The sequence below is a fragment of the Lissotriton helveticus genome, chromosome 10, assembly GCF_964261635.1.
Source record: "Lissotriton helveticus chromosome 10, aLisHel1.1, whole genome shotgun sequence".
Classification (NCBI taxonomy): Eukaryota; Metazoa; Chordata; class Amphibia; order Caudata; family Salamandridae; genus Lissotriton; species Lissotriton helveticus.
This window is the reverse complement of record NC_136071.1, coordinates 493,900,474-493,918,395: the sequence shown is the minus strand read 5'-3', so window position 1 is coordinate 493,918,395 and position 17,922 is coordinate 493,900,474. Positions and strand designations below refer to the sequence as shown.

General features: G+C 40.6%; 1 long non-coding RNA gene and 1 other non-coding gene across 2 annotated transcripts in view; both read right to left on the bottom strand.

Annotated features, from left to right (window-relative positions):
* LOC144785348 (uncharacterized) overlaps positions 1 to 17,922 on the bottom strand; it is a 163,452-nt gene that overhangs the window by 119,160 nt on the left and 26,370 nt on the right. The gene's annotated exons all lie outside the window — the stretch shown is intronic.
* Positions 4,570 to 4,760, bottom strand: LOC144786374 (small nucleolar RNA snR46). Its single transcript, XR_013602173.1, has one exon. It is a non-coding gene; the product is annotated as a small nucleolar RNA snR46 (small nucleolar RNA).

The window sequence follows — 17,922 nt, the reverse complement described above, 5'->3', positions numbered from 1 at the left end:
GTGTTTTCAAGCATAGTGTTGTCTATGAAAATAGCCTTTGGTTTCTGAATTTTGGAGCCTGATGTCATAACATAGGTTTTTTTAATGTTAATTTTCAAGTCTAGAATAGCCAAAAAATCTTAAAAGAGCATGCTGCAATTCCAGGGGCGTACGAGCTAAAATCACGGCATCATCGGCATAGAGCAGGGCAGGTATAGGGCGCATTTTTATTAATGGTAGGTCCTGGCATCCTTTCGCCATCTCCTGTTCGAGAGCGTTGGTATAAAGGGTGAAGAGAAAGGGTGCCAGGACACAGCCCTGCCTTACTCCCCGCTCCACGCAGAATGGCGCCGTTAATTGCCCCCCAAGACCATACCTCACTCGTGCCTTTGCATCAGAATATAATTCACATAGGAATTTTCCTAAAGGCGATTCTACCCCCATGGCCAGTAAGATGGACCATAATTTACTGTGGCTAACGTAGTCAAAAGCTGCCGATAGGTTGACGTATGCCATGTGCAGGGTCCCACACTTCGCATGTACATATTTTCGTATCAAAAGAGTCAGATTAAGGACTTGCTCTGTGGTACCGAGACCCTCGTGGAACCTGAATTGAAGGTCCAATAGGATCTTATTGTCATCGGCCCAGAGCTGAAGGCGCTCAAGAATGATTCATCCAGCCACCTTTCCCAGGGAATCCAGAAGCAATATAGGGCGGTAACAGGAGGGCGATTGGCGGTCCCCCTTTTTAAAGATAGGGACCAGGATACTTTCAGACCATGAGTCCACCAACCCTACCGCACATGACGCTTCCAAAACTCGGGTTAGAATAGGGGTCCACAGTTCCGGATTGTACTTTTAGAAATCAAATGGGACCCCATCGGGGCCTGGGGCCTTCCCACTCTTACTAGCTAAGAGTGCTAACTCAACTTCCGCAAGTGTTATATCAAGGTCAATAGGAAAGAAGTTGTCTTGGTTATCTCATTTGTTCTATCCTTCTCTTCTATTGCCTGAACATCCTCAGGAGGCAGGCCAAATATCTGTGCAAAATGGTCGACCCATGTTTTTTCATCAATAGCCACGTCTATTCTTGGTTTATCGTTGTTATCCGTTAAAAAGGGGGATTTAATTATTGCTCAAAAGGAGATATTGTCTTTGGTGAGGCAACTTTTATGGAGTTGTGCCCATAGATCATTTTTTAGATCCTTGTTCCTAAATTCTATTGCCTTTTTGTACTCTCTTCTGAGATTAGCTATTTCTATTTTGTCCCTGTTAATTGCGTGGAGGGCTCTTTTTAGTTTAGAGTAGGCTTTAGTACATGTGTTATCAAAACAACCTTTAGGTTTAGAAAACCTATTTGTTACATTAGCACAGAGGACTTCTTTTAGTGTTTTCATTATTTCAATAAAGTTAGATAGGACCTCCTCATGTCCAGTAGAGAGATCTAGGCATTTTTCTATTGATGCTTTCGAATTTATTACCACTTTCCTGGTGGTCTCTACTGGGTCTACTTTGGCCCACTTTAACGTGAAGCTGTTTAGTCTGTCAAGTAATAAAGCTGCCTGCCCGAGAATCCTCAGGGGATTACCTTTGTCTGCTTTGTGTGGTAGAAATAAGGTAACACTGTTAGGATAGTGATCGCTTATTGCAATGTCGTGCGTGGAAAAATTACAGATTTGAGAAGAGAAATCACTAGAAACAAGAATAAAATCAATCGTACTAAATATACCTCTGCCATTAAAAGTGCTAGTGAGGGGAATTGGAGGGTTAATCACTTTGTTGGCCAAACCCAATTCCAATCCAAATAGTATCTCATTTAAACAATTCCCTGTGATAGTATATGGGAAGTGGGTCAATGGAGAATTATTTTCATCACAAAGACAGCAGATTTGGTTGGAATTATGCCCACATAAGGATTGGTTAAAATCACTACCCATATAATTATCGGGTCTTTGGTTACATTGTTTCGTAGGTGTTGGAGGCATAGATACATTTCTCTTAGTACTTTAACAGTTTTGTCCTGTTTTAAATTGATATAAAAATTAACCAGCACGTAGGAGTTTCTTTTTTCCACCTTTAACATTATGATCTGATAATTTGCCTCTATTTTAGCTTGTACGATTACCTCAAATTTAACAAGATTGGAAGTAAAAATCGACAAACCTCCCCTAGCACTCCCTGATGGTGAAAGAAGAGCCCTCGATATGTATTTGGCATGTAGCCCATGTCACCTATAGGCAAAGGATGTTAAATTTGTGTATGAAGTTAGTCCAAATATCATTTATGAGTTTGGATCGCAAACCTGCAATGTTCCAAAAAAGTAAACTAAGGACAGATTTTTCTAAGTGTACTGGTTCATGAATGATTTGGGAAGTAGACCCGCTATGTGAATGGTTAAGGTTTCGGATTGTTGGTTCCTCATTAGCTTTTTGATCAGATGTAATAGATAATTCATGTACCTCCGAGCAATCAGGAGTCTGCTTAAACAGTCAATCCATATCTTCCAGACCTGACAGCTGGTTATATCTATTTGAAGTTGGTATCTCATAATGTATGCCCTGGCTCATTGGGTTATCAGCATTAGGTACATTTTGCGTAGGATTCGAAGGTGGATAAAAGAACCCTAATGGGAGTATGTTGATCTTGGCCCTTTCTAGATAGTTGTTTCCGATTTCGCACAAGATTTTCTTAACCAAACCAGGTGATCTAAAGGTGAGTACTATACAATCTCCCTGGAATATTTTCCTGTAGTTTCCCACCCACTGAACCCTTCTGACCATCTTGAACTCCCTAAAAAGATGGTCAGTTAGGCCAGTTTTCTGACCTAGCCAATGTAACAACTTATTTCTCAAAGTTTCCCACCCCTCTAGTTCTAATGGAGGGTTTTTGGCAACGTTTGCCAGCACGATAATGTAAGGAGTGGCAGCAGGTGGTAAGTCAAGATGTTGACCGGGTCCTAAATTTGTCCAAAGTTGGCTGTCGGGATCATTAGATGAATGTGGGTGGGTCTGTGAAAATTTCGAGGAAGGGTCAGCTCCCAAATTATCTGGGATCATCTTGTTGGGCCCGTGTGCCTTGCTCAAGGTTAGAGTTGGGACAGGATTTAAGTTTGAAATGTTTGGTGTCAGCATGACTATTGGCTGTGTTATATTCTACCCTTCATTCCATTTTTTCCCCACGATTGACCCTTCATGTTTGCTATCGAGTGGCTGGGACACCTGTCCTAATTGCCTAGGTTTGGTGGATATCATTTGTTCTATATGGGTCAGTCTGGATTCCGTTTGATCCAGTCTGACTCGTAGATACATGTCTAACCTTTCCACCAATAAAGTGAGGTTCTTAATATCATTGTTGGGTGCGTCTGAATTTCTGCCATTCCCAGTTTTAACTTTCATGGAAGATTTTTGTGGGCCCACTTTCCTTTTGCCTTGTTGTGTGTGTTTCGGTGGTAAATTGGCCATATCTGCTTTGGAGTCTAATTGACTGTGTTTTTGCGGTCTTGGTTGTACTATTCTCAGGAACTGTGTTCTTGGTGGGAATCGGAGTTTTATGTTTTTTTGGGGCGGTTGTGAAAAGGAATCTGAGACGCTTAAAGTGACTTTATCTGAGATGTACTGGACACAGCCATTAGAGGAGTTGTTTTTGGATAGAGATTGTCTTGAGTTCTCTGGAGCTTCTGAGTGGTTGGACTCCGGGTTTGATCTTGATGTACCAGCTTCAAGGGATTCCTCCACTGAACGTATCTGCTTATCTAGCGCCCCCACCGCACCTGCTAGATAACTTAAGAGAGTTTGCTGGGAGACTATAGTGGTTTTCCGCCTTGTAATGGGATTTGGACTAGGAAGCTTCCTTTTCCCCATATTTTCCCCAAATCACTGCTATCTCTTGCTAATTGTAGTATGTGAAAATACAAATTGTCATACTTCCAACCCGCCGCCTAGATTGAAAAAACAACTGTTAAATATGATTCGCGAAGAATTAACAAGTATAAATGTTAGCATACAAATGGGTGTCAGAAAGCGATTTTTGGCTTACTAATTGTTTGTCCTTGCTGGAAGTTTAGGACCAAGGGAATTGGCCCAGCCCGGCCTCAATCGGGCACAGACAGGCAAGGACGGGCCTGCCCTTGGCTCGGGCTTTGCCCGGGCGAGCCCGCACGCGTCCCGCACTGCGGGAGCCCCAATGCGCTTAAATGCGCCGCCTGGCTCTACCCCCGTGACGCGTGAATGTGCGCCACACGGGGGAGCTGGGAGTTGTAGTCTGAGGCGAGGGCAGCGGGTCTGGTGACAGGAGCAGGAGCGGGTGCAGCAGGTCCGTTGGCTGGAACAGGTACGGGTGGTCAAATGCCAAATAAATTGCTCAAGAGTTTTCCCTTGAACTTACTTATCTGACAAGATTGAGTGCCTCGAGGCACCTAGTACCGTATGAAACTGAATTTTCCCATCTGATTCAGGTACATTTCCTGTGTTCGTTGATCGACTGAAATATATGATATTAGAAATGGTCATTAAGTAACTTGGGGGAGGATGTATCAAGCCTTTTGCGAATTTCGGCCTTTGCGAACCGCAAAAGGCTGTTTTGCATTTTTTGAAATGTATCAAAAAATCGCAAAATAAGGAATCGCAAAAATTAGCGATTCCTTATTTTGCTTAAGCATTTAAGGAATCGCAAATTTTGCGATTCCTTAAATGCAATGTATGTGTGTTTTAGAAATTGCAAATTTGGGTTGAGAAATCGCAAATTACCACCAACTTGTAGTTGGTGGTAATTTGCGATTTCATTTAAAAATGCCCTATTTGGCATTTGTGAAGGTGGCATGTGACGCACATACATGCCCATAGGGCATGTATGTGTGCCATATGCACACACATGTAAATTTGAGGGGTGCAGCAGGGTGTCTTTGAGACACCCCTGCACCCTTGAAATTATTCTCAATTTGCGAATTCGCAAATTGCGATTCGCAAATTAAGAAATATTTCACAATCATTCCTGGCCCATAGGAAAGCATGAGAAATTATTCCTTAATTGCGAATTCGCAAATTGTGAATTCGCTAATAAGGAAGACTAAGAAATCGCTAAAAAATAGCGATTTTCTACATACATTCCATTTTGCGATTTCTAAATAGCGATTCCTTAAAAATCGCTATTAAGAAATCGCAAAATGGAATCTTGATACATCTACCCCTTGGGCTTTTTATCATTAGAGATGTTGAATGAACTTTGCTGAGTTGCTTACAGAAGATTACCTATGCCCGAGTGGAAGAAGAATACATGTAGGTTTTCATCCATAAAAACACAGAGTAGGATAGGGAAGCCTCACGAAGATTGTACTTACATTTGTAAATAATGTTGAAACAAATAAATACTGAGTTTTTCTGTTTGCACAGCTGGAGACTGACAGAGAAGATTCTGTGTGCTGCCATTTCCATACCTACATGGTCTGAGTCTAAATAGCATGGAAACTAGTAATTCTAACCGTAGATGTAGATACATAATAGCAATTACAATATTGGGCTTAATAAAATGCTTGTAGGAATATATTAAGATTCAGCTAGCATGGTAGAAGAAAAATGCCCACTTGAGCAAAAATCATCACATGAAGTAGATGAAAGGTCTGTATTAATTAGGAGAGCGGAGCTTACATGAAGATTTGTCTAGATCAGATTATACATTAAACGCTTTCCCTAGATTGCTTAATGAGTATGTTATTACTATGGAAGTAATGGGTTGCTATGTTGATCTGCAGTTACCTTCTTCAGTAGATATAGTCATTTCTTAGCAACATATACCTCTAACACATTGTGTCACTTCTACTATTATTCTAACTATGATTTAGTTAAGAATTTCCTTTATTCAAGCACCTGAATAGACATTCCTATGCTTAAATTACTGAAGCTGCTAGTAAATAATTTGCCCGGTTAAAACATTAGACACTACCTATGCACATAGACATAACTTGCCCTGTATTATTCCAGACATTGAAAAAAATTCATTTTTAAATCAATTAAATAAAATAATTTTGCCATGTGGTCACAAGAAGAAAAGGCTCACAAGACAGCGGGGAATACTGAAGCATTGACATTAGACTGGCAACACCAAAGAAAGTTGTGAATACAAAATGACAAGAATGAATATGGTAATACTATTGTAGGGAAGAGTGAATGTGACCATACCTTTGAGGTTCGAGGAACTTGGGAATTGTTTCTAGATGGTAGTGATACTGTAATTCTGGAGTTTATTTTATTTATGGGAAGTATGCTTATGAGAGAGGGCCATGTTACTCTGCAAATTTGTAGGGGTGCCTCATAATCTCGAGTAGTCAGAACCCACATATTTAGAGGATTTTATTAAAATAGTTTAGAAATGTAACATTAGGCCAGGGATCAGTGCAAAATGCAGTGATGTGTTTATTAATCAGAGATTAATGTAGTGCATTTAGTGAATATAAATGTTGCATAACGTAGAAATGTAATCCTATGTGCAATGTCGTATTAGCAATAATGTGCCCTATTGAAGTATACATGTGCTTATAAATGAGTGAATTAACATAGGCTTTTAACATGAAAGAAATATTGCTTATATTGAAAATAGAATTAATGCTTTAAAGTGATGAAATGTAATGTTCTGTCAAGTTGGAAATGCATTTAAATGTGTAAGGGCCTGGGATGTGTTGAAGTCAGTAGAGGCCTAACTGTAATTTTTTTGTGCAAACAGACATGTTAGCAAAAACACAATTACAGACACGTGACAACGTACGCAACCTTGTGATTTGGATCATCCCAGGGAGATGCGGATTCACATACCTAACTTTTACTGAAGGTGAAAAGGTACCAATAGCTTACAAATCACACTTGTACACACAGGCTGAAATGAAATTCACTTCAACACAAAAGATTCTGACAGCGGTTCAAACTGCAGTAGCAAAAGAGAGAGCTCTAGCGCAGGGTAAACGCATAATGATCGTTAAACCTGTACCTGCCATAGAGGCAGTAACAAAAGTGAGCCTTCCAAATGCTAAGGCTTTACATCCGAGATGGATACAATGGGTTAATTCTCTTGCTGCAACAGACGTTGAATACGTTTTTGACCCCTACTTAAAGACACAAGAATTTCTACGATACGAACACGAATATACTCTGCCAACCGAGATTCTGCCTCTAGAATATTAAGGATGTATAATCTATACAGACGGATCAGCACAGCCCGCAAATGGGGGCAAAACAAGCCTATAGTTCTGCGTGCGCGATTGTTAAAGGTCGCTGGCGCAAAGGTAAATTTAGACCAATGGTCACTAAAACTCAATCACTCGGAGACTGTACAGCTCAGCGAGCTAAACTACAGGCTTTCAAGATGGCGCTTGAAAATACCAATCGCGAATTCCCCACACTCATAGTGTGCGATTCGTATTACTGCGTCCAGTCTTACAATGAATATCTGCAGAACTGGGTTCAAAACGGTTTCAAAGACGCAAAAGGTGGCACAATTAAGCATAAAATGCTTTGGGAACAAGTAGTTCTATTACAAAAAGAACTACAAAAGACTCACGTGATCCATACACTGAGTCATCAGCGTGATGGCATTCACATTGCAGGGAATTCATTGGCTGATGAAGCCGCAAAGGCAGCTGTGCAAACGGCTTCCGTAGCTGCAATCACTCGTTCAAAAACAAAAATAGACGGTGAAACAATTCTAGCAGTCAATGCCTCAATGAAAGGCAGCTATGCAGCGTTAACTCTAAATTATCCACTCGGATATACATACATAATTGATGCAAACTCCATTCTCCAAACTCCATTCCTTTTGCTCGAATCCCTGGAGTGGGGGATAGAGTAATTCCAAACAGGAACAGGTGAGGTGCTTTGGTTCACGAAGCACATATGGGAGAGGCTCGGACACATCAAGGGATCTTAAAATCTCTAATAGAATTAGAAGAGATGTACTGGTGGCCGGGAATGAGCGTCCAAGTTTACGAATTCGGAAATAATTGCCATGTCTGTTACAGAGATCCTAGCTTTGAAAACTACCAGATACCTGACTACAGTGTAGCCAGCCCAGTTCAGACACCATTGTTAGACAGCATTAGACTATCTACACGCAAACGTCACCATGGACGAATGCGCCCCCACAACTATTAGGACAAGATTCATTTGGATGTGGCCTCAGCGCTTGTCTGACGCCCGAACTGTTATAAAAGATTTGCGAGTCTTTATGGGCACATGCGCAATCGGCACGCTCCATTCTGACCAGGGTCCTGCTTTTAGCTCTAGAGCCTACAAGGAAGCCATGGCTAGTTTGGGCGTTGCATTGCGGTACTGAAGTCCATTCCATCCTGAGGGAAATGCGGTAGTGGAAAGAAAAAAACGTGACATAAAGCAATCTATAACAGCTAGGGTATTAGGTTCGGGTGACGGGTGGGTCAAACATCTAATAAGTGTCCAACGTAGTCTTAATAATCTGCCAAGAAATTCTCTGGGTGGAATCACTCCATATGAATTATGGGACTAGAATGATCATCCAGGATCTTGATCGTCAAACTTCAGTGGTGGAACAAAAACCCTTTGATATCAAAGACCGTTTGGCTGTTTTACAGGATTTAAATGAAACAAGAAGAAGTCTGAGCAACACAACACAAAAGCCAACGACCACTGAAGAGAAACCACCTGCCACAGCAAGGCCTGTCTGGATTCCAAAGATTGGGAATCTAGTCAGAAAAAAGATCGCGGATAAGAAGGAATTTGGGCCTTCTTACAGAAAACCAGTACCTGTACCAGCAATCCACGGATCAAGAACAGTGTTACTGCCGCCCCTTGCTGGAAGAATGGAGAACAGGTCTGCATCCATCGACCTGGTAAAACCACATGATGTGGCCAATAATAAGTAGTAGGCCCAGTGGACTCCCGAGATGCAGCAGACAACCACATCTTGCTACAATACAAGAGGTTCAAACTGAAAGACTTATCACCTTTGATAAACCTGCAGTAAGAAAAGAAGGACTATGCAACAAAGCAATGGAACTTGTGCCTCTTGAGACCCCAACAGTTCATCAAGAAAATCCTGTCTACAATGATACAGCCTCTGACTATACAAATATGACAAAGGAAGAAGCAGCTCCAACGATTCCAAGAAATCCTGATGCAATTCCAAAAATTGACAGAACTGCCTCTGGCTATTTCATCAACTTTGATTCATTTTCAGAGGATCCCAGTGGACCTGAAACTACGCCAGCTAATAAAACTTTCAAAGAAAAAATCACAGAGCTAATTCATCAGATTCAAAAAACATACCTGGTTTCACCATGGGTTGAATTTTGGATTGTGTTAGGTGTACTTTTTCTCCTACTTTGGCTCATTCTTGTTTTAAGTTTGGGAAACATGATAGATGAGAAATACAGTACAATGAACACAGCAAGTAAGAACATCAACTTGCTCCTGAAACCTCACAAATCATCTCATCGTGAGCGAAGAGACCTGTCATCAGTGAACATCACAGCTGTTCCTATACCTGGTGGTATAGCATGGGACACAACCGATTATGACATTTATGGCCTGATGGAACTGTTGAAGATTCTACACCAGTTTAAGGTTTCTTTGAGGGACTTTGTCTCACCCAGCACATTTTCTGATGATTGGGACTTTGAAACTGTTAATAACATGATGACAGATTTAGAAATGTCATCTAAATTCACAAAACATGAATACTTAGAAGGCTCATCAGAATATGAACAAATGTATTGTTTTAATCATTATGATCACCATTATTTGCATAAATCTGGAAACCCTAGAAATGTTTTTACTTATAATCAATGGGAACATTGTCCAACACCACCAAAAGGCAGTTCAAAAACATTTTATGAAAAGTTTCCATACTTCTCAGGTTTTAATGTCAAAAATCCAGAAACATTTTATTTAAAAAATAGGAATGAAACAGGAATTAAAAAAATGTTGACCAATGCTAAACAAATTTATTCTGCGAACTTTTATGCTCAGCTGTCTACATTAGGTTTTAACTTTTGGAAAGACAACATTGAGACAAAAACTGTCTGGGGCACAAAAGACTGGCAGGTGCAAGGATTAGAAGCCTTATTCAGAGCCTGCATTATCCCAGAACAAATAATGTTTTTAAATGATACTATTCAACAAACATATTGTCTTGGCTTGGCTAAGATAAAAGAGTTAAACAAACCGTCCATACATAAGCCCACAACTGACAGTAATAGCACTGCAGATGAGGAGGTAGATGTAAAACAGATTTTACAACAGAACAGAACTTATCCTGATTGGAAAAATGGTTAATCTGGCCCACAGACACAAATAACTGTCAAGATAGATTCCTGAACAAAACACAAGGGTTGACAGTAACTAGTCGAGATCCGAGATATTCCCAGAGACAACATCTAGGGATAGTTACAACATACAGTGTAGGAAAAATATGCCTTGAGTGGATACATAAATCCACATTTCCAGAAATTAAACAACACTTAACTTTACTTAAAGAAGGCGTTGATTTACGAGACTTCCTACTTGGACCTTGTAAACCACGTAAAAAACGTTTCATATACGCCTGTATATACTCTGCTTACAATGAAGCATGGAAAGAGGAAGAGGTGTGGCGCCGCAGCCAGGGCGACTGACTCCGGAATCTGGGGATCACAGTTCGATCCCCGGCACCGGCGGCAGATTAGCCCAGCACCACGTGACTCTGGGCAATAGCTTGCTTAATCTTCCCGACGGCCCCCAGCGCCTAGAGACCCTAACGAGTGATTGTGCGCTTTACAAATGTGGATATTATTATTATTATTATTATTATATTATTATTATTAAAGTCACGCAAATGGAAACTGCAGAAAGAATATGAGAAATTGATCGTATTAATTTAGAGAAAGCTCTCTCTGTAGTGGACAATGGGTTAACAACTCTGTCCTCCAGAATGTATTCTTTGGACAGCATTGTATCCTCTGCCATTGACATAATAGAGCAGGACTTGCTAATGTTACAACATGGCCAGTCTCAACTTACGTTCTATAATGCTGCTAGGCTGGACATTACAAAATCTCTGTTCAGGCTACGTGCCATGGCGTCTAAGCAACACCACGTCAGTATTTACTGTCTTTAACCTTACAGATAAACAAATATCTTTGGCACAAAGAGGAGCAGACTATACGGTGCTGAGCATAGAAAAACTGGAAATATTACCATTAACTGTTTCTGAGAAACCAGTCGTGGAATTGATAATACATGGCACCATCACGATACCAGTGACGATTTTCTAGTTTCAATATTGCTAAAAACACATACCAGCGGGCCTGTATGAAAGGTTGGGTAAAGAGTACATTAAGTCGACCTGGAATTTACCATACAGACACAAATGTTGGAGTGGGGAAAGGAGGTATTTCTTAGTGGAAAAAATTGTATGAACTCGCTAAGCGGTACACTTTTATGTCAAGGTATTAATTTACACGGAGCCTGCGAGGGTTCTTCAAATAACCTTTCTTGCCACCTGCACCGTTCTCCCGCAGCAGCGATAGACCCAGTTTTTAGGCAGCTATCCAATGGTAGCGACATAATGTTGAGTGATCACAGCTGTTGTGGAATGATGCCAGGTACAGCCTATCTCGTTAGTGTGTCAGCCAGGGTCACTTGTTGTATGAAAGTATTGTTTCCTAAAAGCAAGACAGACGGGGAGTCGCTGTTATGGCCTTCACTGAATATCTCTTCTATACGAATTGATACTTTAAGCAGAATGAAAGCCATTCTTTTGCAAAAAACTGTGCCACTGACCTCGCCCAGAGAAACGTATGATCTGCAAGTCGCAAGGACTTCTGCTGAGATACATGCCCTATTATCAACGAACTGCCCAATACATTTCACAGAAATGTTAGGTCGTATCTTAAACATGTCTGATACCAGTGGTATTGCACATGTATTTAAGGAAGTTTTTGGGGGACTGTTAGCACCCTTTCAAGCAGTCCTAGGCATTTTTCCAAATTTCGTGCACTCTGTGTTCGGCGGCCTGCCTCTTCTTTTGGGACTCATAGCAGGAATTATATTTTTGCTTCTCCTGCTCCGATATGGCAAGTCCAGTCGCCAACGATACCCAGACTACCATGGAGAATGCTCTCCTAGCCATGCGGTACCGTGACAGAATTACACAGATTCTTGGCTTGGCTCGTTTAAGAGATCTGAATACCACATGGTTTCTCTCGTTCAGGCCAATCTGGCAAGAATGCATCTCAACTGTTCTACGATGCCTGCTTTGCGGAGAAGAATGCGTGTTGGACGTTTGTCTTACACTTCCATCTGCACTGCCAACGGATGTTGACGCTTTGCTAGGTCCGGTAGCGGCTCATGCATTGTGTTGCCCCCAACGGCTGCCAATTCTGATGACGGCATTTGTGGAGATCTCACCAGCAACTACAGCTAATGGTGAGGTACGTGGAACAACAGGCGCACAGGTACCATCTGCAGCGAACATTGCTAATGCGAATGACGCTGACGCGATGCTTCTCATCTGTGCACAATTGATCTTCTTAATGAAGTAGTTCCACTTTCACCTACTGTGGTAGATGATTTCTTTGCCAGCCTAGACCATTTGATGCTTCTCCTGACACCGAGAATAACTTTTGAAATCTACACACAGCGTTCCATGAACTCTGAATTCGGCCTTCGTTTTTCAAAAACAAAGCTTCTAACTTTGAAACTCTAATTTTTCTACTATTTTGACTTGACTTTTTCCAAAAATTGAATTTTTTTTTCTTTTTGGCACAAAGTAATCTGCTTGAAGTAGAACTATTCTTAGAGAACAGGAAATTCCGAGAGACAATATTTTACCTTGTCCTCAATAACAATAACAGTCTTTATATTCTGCTATGGAATGGTCCCGACCTTTTTTCTTCTATAAACCTAGAGCCATTTCATAAATATGTAAACTCATGATTCATTCAGTTAGCATTGGCATTATCACACTACATGCTTACGATGAAATCATTCCTTTTATATGCGTACTGTACAAATGCTCATTTCTTCGTGTACAACCATGTTGAAATGCATTTTTGAGTATTTTGGGTGGGATTGTAAACAAATGCTTTAGACATGTTTTAGTGCTTATAATTTAGTAATGTTAAACATAATAAAGTGGAGTGGGTGTTGTATAGGAATTTAGGAGTGTAATTTCCCCGATTCATGCCCATATAGAGGTATAAATCACCCTATCCTTATATAGGCATAGAAATCATAACCATATTTAGATTTAGCATTTGCAGTCCAAATACGGCATGGCTACTTCCACTAGTTCCAAATATCCACCATGATTTCTTGGAAAAACCCGCCTTCAGCAGTCAGGGACTTCCCCTTGCTTGAATATTGATTTAACCAAGAACACATGGAGTTTTCAAAGAACTGAGTCTTTGATGGCGTTATTATGTCCAACCTTACATCAAACTCGGCACCTTCAAGATATAAATATGCCCACACTTGCCCAGGCAAACACACAGTGGTTGGGAGCAGTTAGACTATCTACCTATACGACACAGCTCGCCACAGCACGTGCCGAAGGAAGTCGCCTCTCCAGCAGACGCACTGAGAGAGACGCTGTCTTTTCTGTTGCCGAGAAATCCAGCTCCAGTGTTTCCAAGTTACCCTTGTGGGTTGTGGGGAAATCGAGTCCTGAGAGAGAGAGAGATACCAGACCTCCTTCATTATAAAACCAAGGTACGGAGCTGATTAGACCCTTAGAGAATTCTTGGATAGGTGCTTGGCAAAATAATACTGCAACAAAGCTACACCGCACTTACTTCTTCTCTTGTACTAGACCTAGGTTGAGTACACCTGGGTAAGCGTATTTTAGAAGCACCAGTTGAGTACTTTTTAGTCTTTATTTATTAATGTATGTAATCTATGTATTTTATGGCTTAGAAACCATATCATGCTTTTACAGTATTATTTTATAATACTCTTCGTACTGTACGCATTGTACTTTGCAACCAGTATTACGATTGTAGCAGTTCATTTCCTCTGCATGAGAAAGAAGACTGTTCAATAAATACTTTTTATTGAAAACGCCCGTCTCTTTATTTCTCTGCACCTCTGGTGAAACCAAGCATGCACGATTGACTGAGTGAAATAACTATCTATTGTTTCCGCGACTCTAGAGATACATTTCTTATTCTTGGGAAACAAAGTTGTCATGTTTATGCGGTTGTCAGAAACTAATCCATTCTTGTTCATTCGAGCAAGTTTCTCGAGACCTCTGAGCTAGTAGGCACTCACAATTAAGTCTAATATATTCGATAGAGACCAGTAGACCTTAGGCCTACGTCAAATCTATAGTATATATTATTCCAATGCGCACAGCCTATTGGGAATGTAGGAACTACACTACAGTAGGGTAAATCTCTTTAGGAGATTTGGACTCATTCTGTTTCTTTTGTATTCCTATATGGTGATATTGAGACTGATCCATGTCAATCTAATATTGAATTTATAACTAAACCTTACTAAACTAAATTTTAGTTGTGGGTAGTTCTTGTGTAGCCGAATTGGTTACACTGTAATGAGATTTAGCTGTGATTGTTTTTTCTCTCTTACTTCTGAAGCAACTAAAAAGACCACCTGGTTAAGTGGGGATCTTTAAGTGTGCCCTAGCTTTTATAGAGGTGAAGTAGATAGAGATAAGGTAACTAGAGAGATGTGCGGTAGAAAGAGAAATGAGATAGAGAGAGCTGAGGTAACAAGATTGATGAGTATGAACGAAAGTTGTAGTAGATGGGAACAATTTTGGGAGAGCTGAGCTGGAAACAGGAGTGAGATTCAGAGTAAGCAGTAGATAGAGAGTTGAGAGTGGTAAAGAAGTATAAAAGTAGCGGTAGACACAGAGAAAGGTAAGGTCATGGGAGACAGGTACAGAAAGGTGGGGTAGACAGAGATGTATTGGGAAATTGATGACGTAAGCATAGGTAAGCTAGAGAGAGATAGAATAGGTAGACAGAGATGTAGATATATGTACAAAGAAAAACAGGAGAGAGGAAGGTAAGGAGAAACGGGTGAGGTAGAAGTGATGTGAAGTAAGGAGAGAGAAAGAGTGAGAGAGAAAGATTACTCTTTTAATTTAATTGACACTCAAAATCAGAGAGCACAAGGGTTAAAGATGCAGCATTTTGTGATTAACTGCATACATCTGTAAAAAAAAATAAGAAGGCCTGGAGTGATTGTGTAAGGCTTGGCTCTGATTCATGAACTTGCTACTACATTAATATGCAGTGTGGCCTAATGGCCTGACCTGCTGACTTTGGACCTGGGAAACCAGGCTCAGATCCTGGAATCAGCTGAATATCCTATGATTGATGGCAAAACACTTTATCTGGCAGTCCCTAGAGAAATCTGACTTTGTGCAATATCATCTGGTGCTCATGTAAAGCTCTCTGATGCCTTTGAGATAGGTTCACTCTAAATAAAACTTAAGAAAATGTTTCCTTAGTTTCAGGAGTGTTTCGTTGTCTCTTGTTTGGCCTAAATGAAAAGATTTAGCTATCTAGTTTATCAGGTTTCAGATTTCATACGTCTTTATTTCGATATATTTCATCATAAAAGACAACATAATAATATATCCATAAAATTACTCTATACATAATGTACACTTATTCCCAGCATAAAAACATTTCCTTCAATTAATATCTAGTTTATCTGTCTGCCTAAGCTGTCTTCATTACTTTTGTAATGTTTAAAAAAGTACACAAATAATAATCTTCAGTGGAATAACACCCTCTCACCAAAATGCTGTTTGTGGTTTGGTTATACCTGTATTACTCCTATGGAGTGGTTATATTGTATTGCATGAGATACATTACCTTTCAAGTGTAGCAGGAGCTGCCAGACACTATTTGGTGATTTCATATCCCATATTGCAGGAAGACTTCCCCACAAAGGACAACATATTGGAATGCGTTATAATTTGTACTCAAAATATGATCTACGTAAGCCTGACTAGGAGAGAAATGCACATGTGCAATACAAGGAAATACACGAAGGGTACCTCACCAACCGGCAAGAAGAGCAGTGGCGTCTAGTGGTGGGATACAACAAAAAAAATATTTCTGACCCCAGGTGTTAAATAATACTCAGTCTCTGAATAAAAAATCCTTGCTGTTTTGTTGTGCACTAAACTTGACTACCTCTCCATTCTTCCTTCTCGTCTATTGACCACATCCTTACAAACCAGATTTCTCTGATGGACTCATGCACTCATGAACTCAATATTGGACAGTGAAATGAACCAGGTTATTCTCTGTATTTTAGGAGATTCCTGGTTTGTTAAACCCTACCTATGCCAAGCATCATCCATTCTTTGGAACCTAAAAGTACTCGACTCTGAGACAAATGGTCACAAACTGTGCAGGCTCCACTCTCAATGGCATGTTCACCACATGAGGACGATCTCCATCACAGGACACAACTCCACTATCTGGAGGAATTACAACATTACTGATTTCAATCTACATGTCACCAAGGCAACACCCTAATTCTGATGTAACCAGTGATACACTTGCCTTCCAGCCACTTTGCGGGAATTCATGCCCGTACGCCCATTGAGCCCCGGTCACATCCGACCGAACAGGATCGCATTTTTGGATGCTTCCATTTGGAACTTCTACTGAGTCCAGGTATTTCTTTCCTAATCCGATTCCTCCGTTTGGCACTCTTACTCATACCGAATACACTTCAGCGTTAACGTTTGTGATACCCCTGTTTTACAGCAGTGTGCGGTTTTATTACTGAGCCCAGGTCCCCTTGGATTGATTTCTATTTTTGCAAGGTAAATTAATGTTGCCATCCATCCTCCTCTGTGTAATTAATTATTTTACTTTTGCTTCCAAGTGATAAGAGGTCTCTTGACTCTCCTAGCGGACCCCGTTACTCTCCGATCACCTCTGACAGCCCCGATGTCTTCGTATTAGCATTGTTTGAGACAAGCAGTAAGTTCTCTTACAGTTTTCCCTGTGTGACAGTGATTCATCCCTCTGATGTTGTCTGGGATGGTGACCATGGTGTTTTCTGATGGGGTTGCCCTATTCTGAAACTCGGATCTATCGTTGACTTTAATACTCTTTTGTAATGATCATTGGGCAACAATATTTTTAAACTTCGTCTCAGGTACCTCACGCTTGGCTTTCTAATAATACATACTGTACAAGCTACTGTGGGATTTTTGCCACTATATCTAGGTCTCTCTCACTTCTAGTCATATCCAACACGGTGGAAATCCTTGTACCATATTGTGTCACCTTCTCCCTGGTGTAACAATCCTCTGTTCTTCACCTTCCTCTATGATACATCCTTGACCCTCCTAATTATGTGTTTTTTATATGCCACTAGGAACTTGCCCAACAGCCCCCCCCTTGTTTCAACCGTCCTTATGAAGACCGCACTTAAGGGAATAGCCACCCGACAACACTCAGGGTCGAAACGTAGACTACTACTCCCCCTGCCATCTTCTACCCCCAGCACAAATTCAACTGCTGATCTCAGATGTCTGGTTTCTCGAAACTCTATGAAAATGTTTGATACCAATGCCTGGCTCCCTTGGGAAGCCAATATAAACTTTGTTTATCTGTAAATAAGTATGTTTTACATGTATCATGTTCCCTACCCAACTACACTTCCTACCACTTCACGTTTCCCTTCCAATCCCTTTACCTTTTGGGCACTAATATTTACCAACTGATGACTTATAATCAAGCAATGACTGAATATCGAAAATGCAGATCACCTCAAATTACTTTTAATTATAATCAAGCATTGACTGAAAATGATCGCAAACCTCCCAAATCATTGTACCTCCAACTTTCATAATAAATTATTCTCCTTTAACTTGCTAACAATAAAAAACAATGAAATAATAAAGTCTACTAACACTAAAGGCTTGTCAGCTTACCTGTGCCTACCAACATAT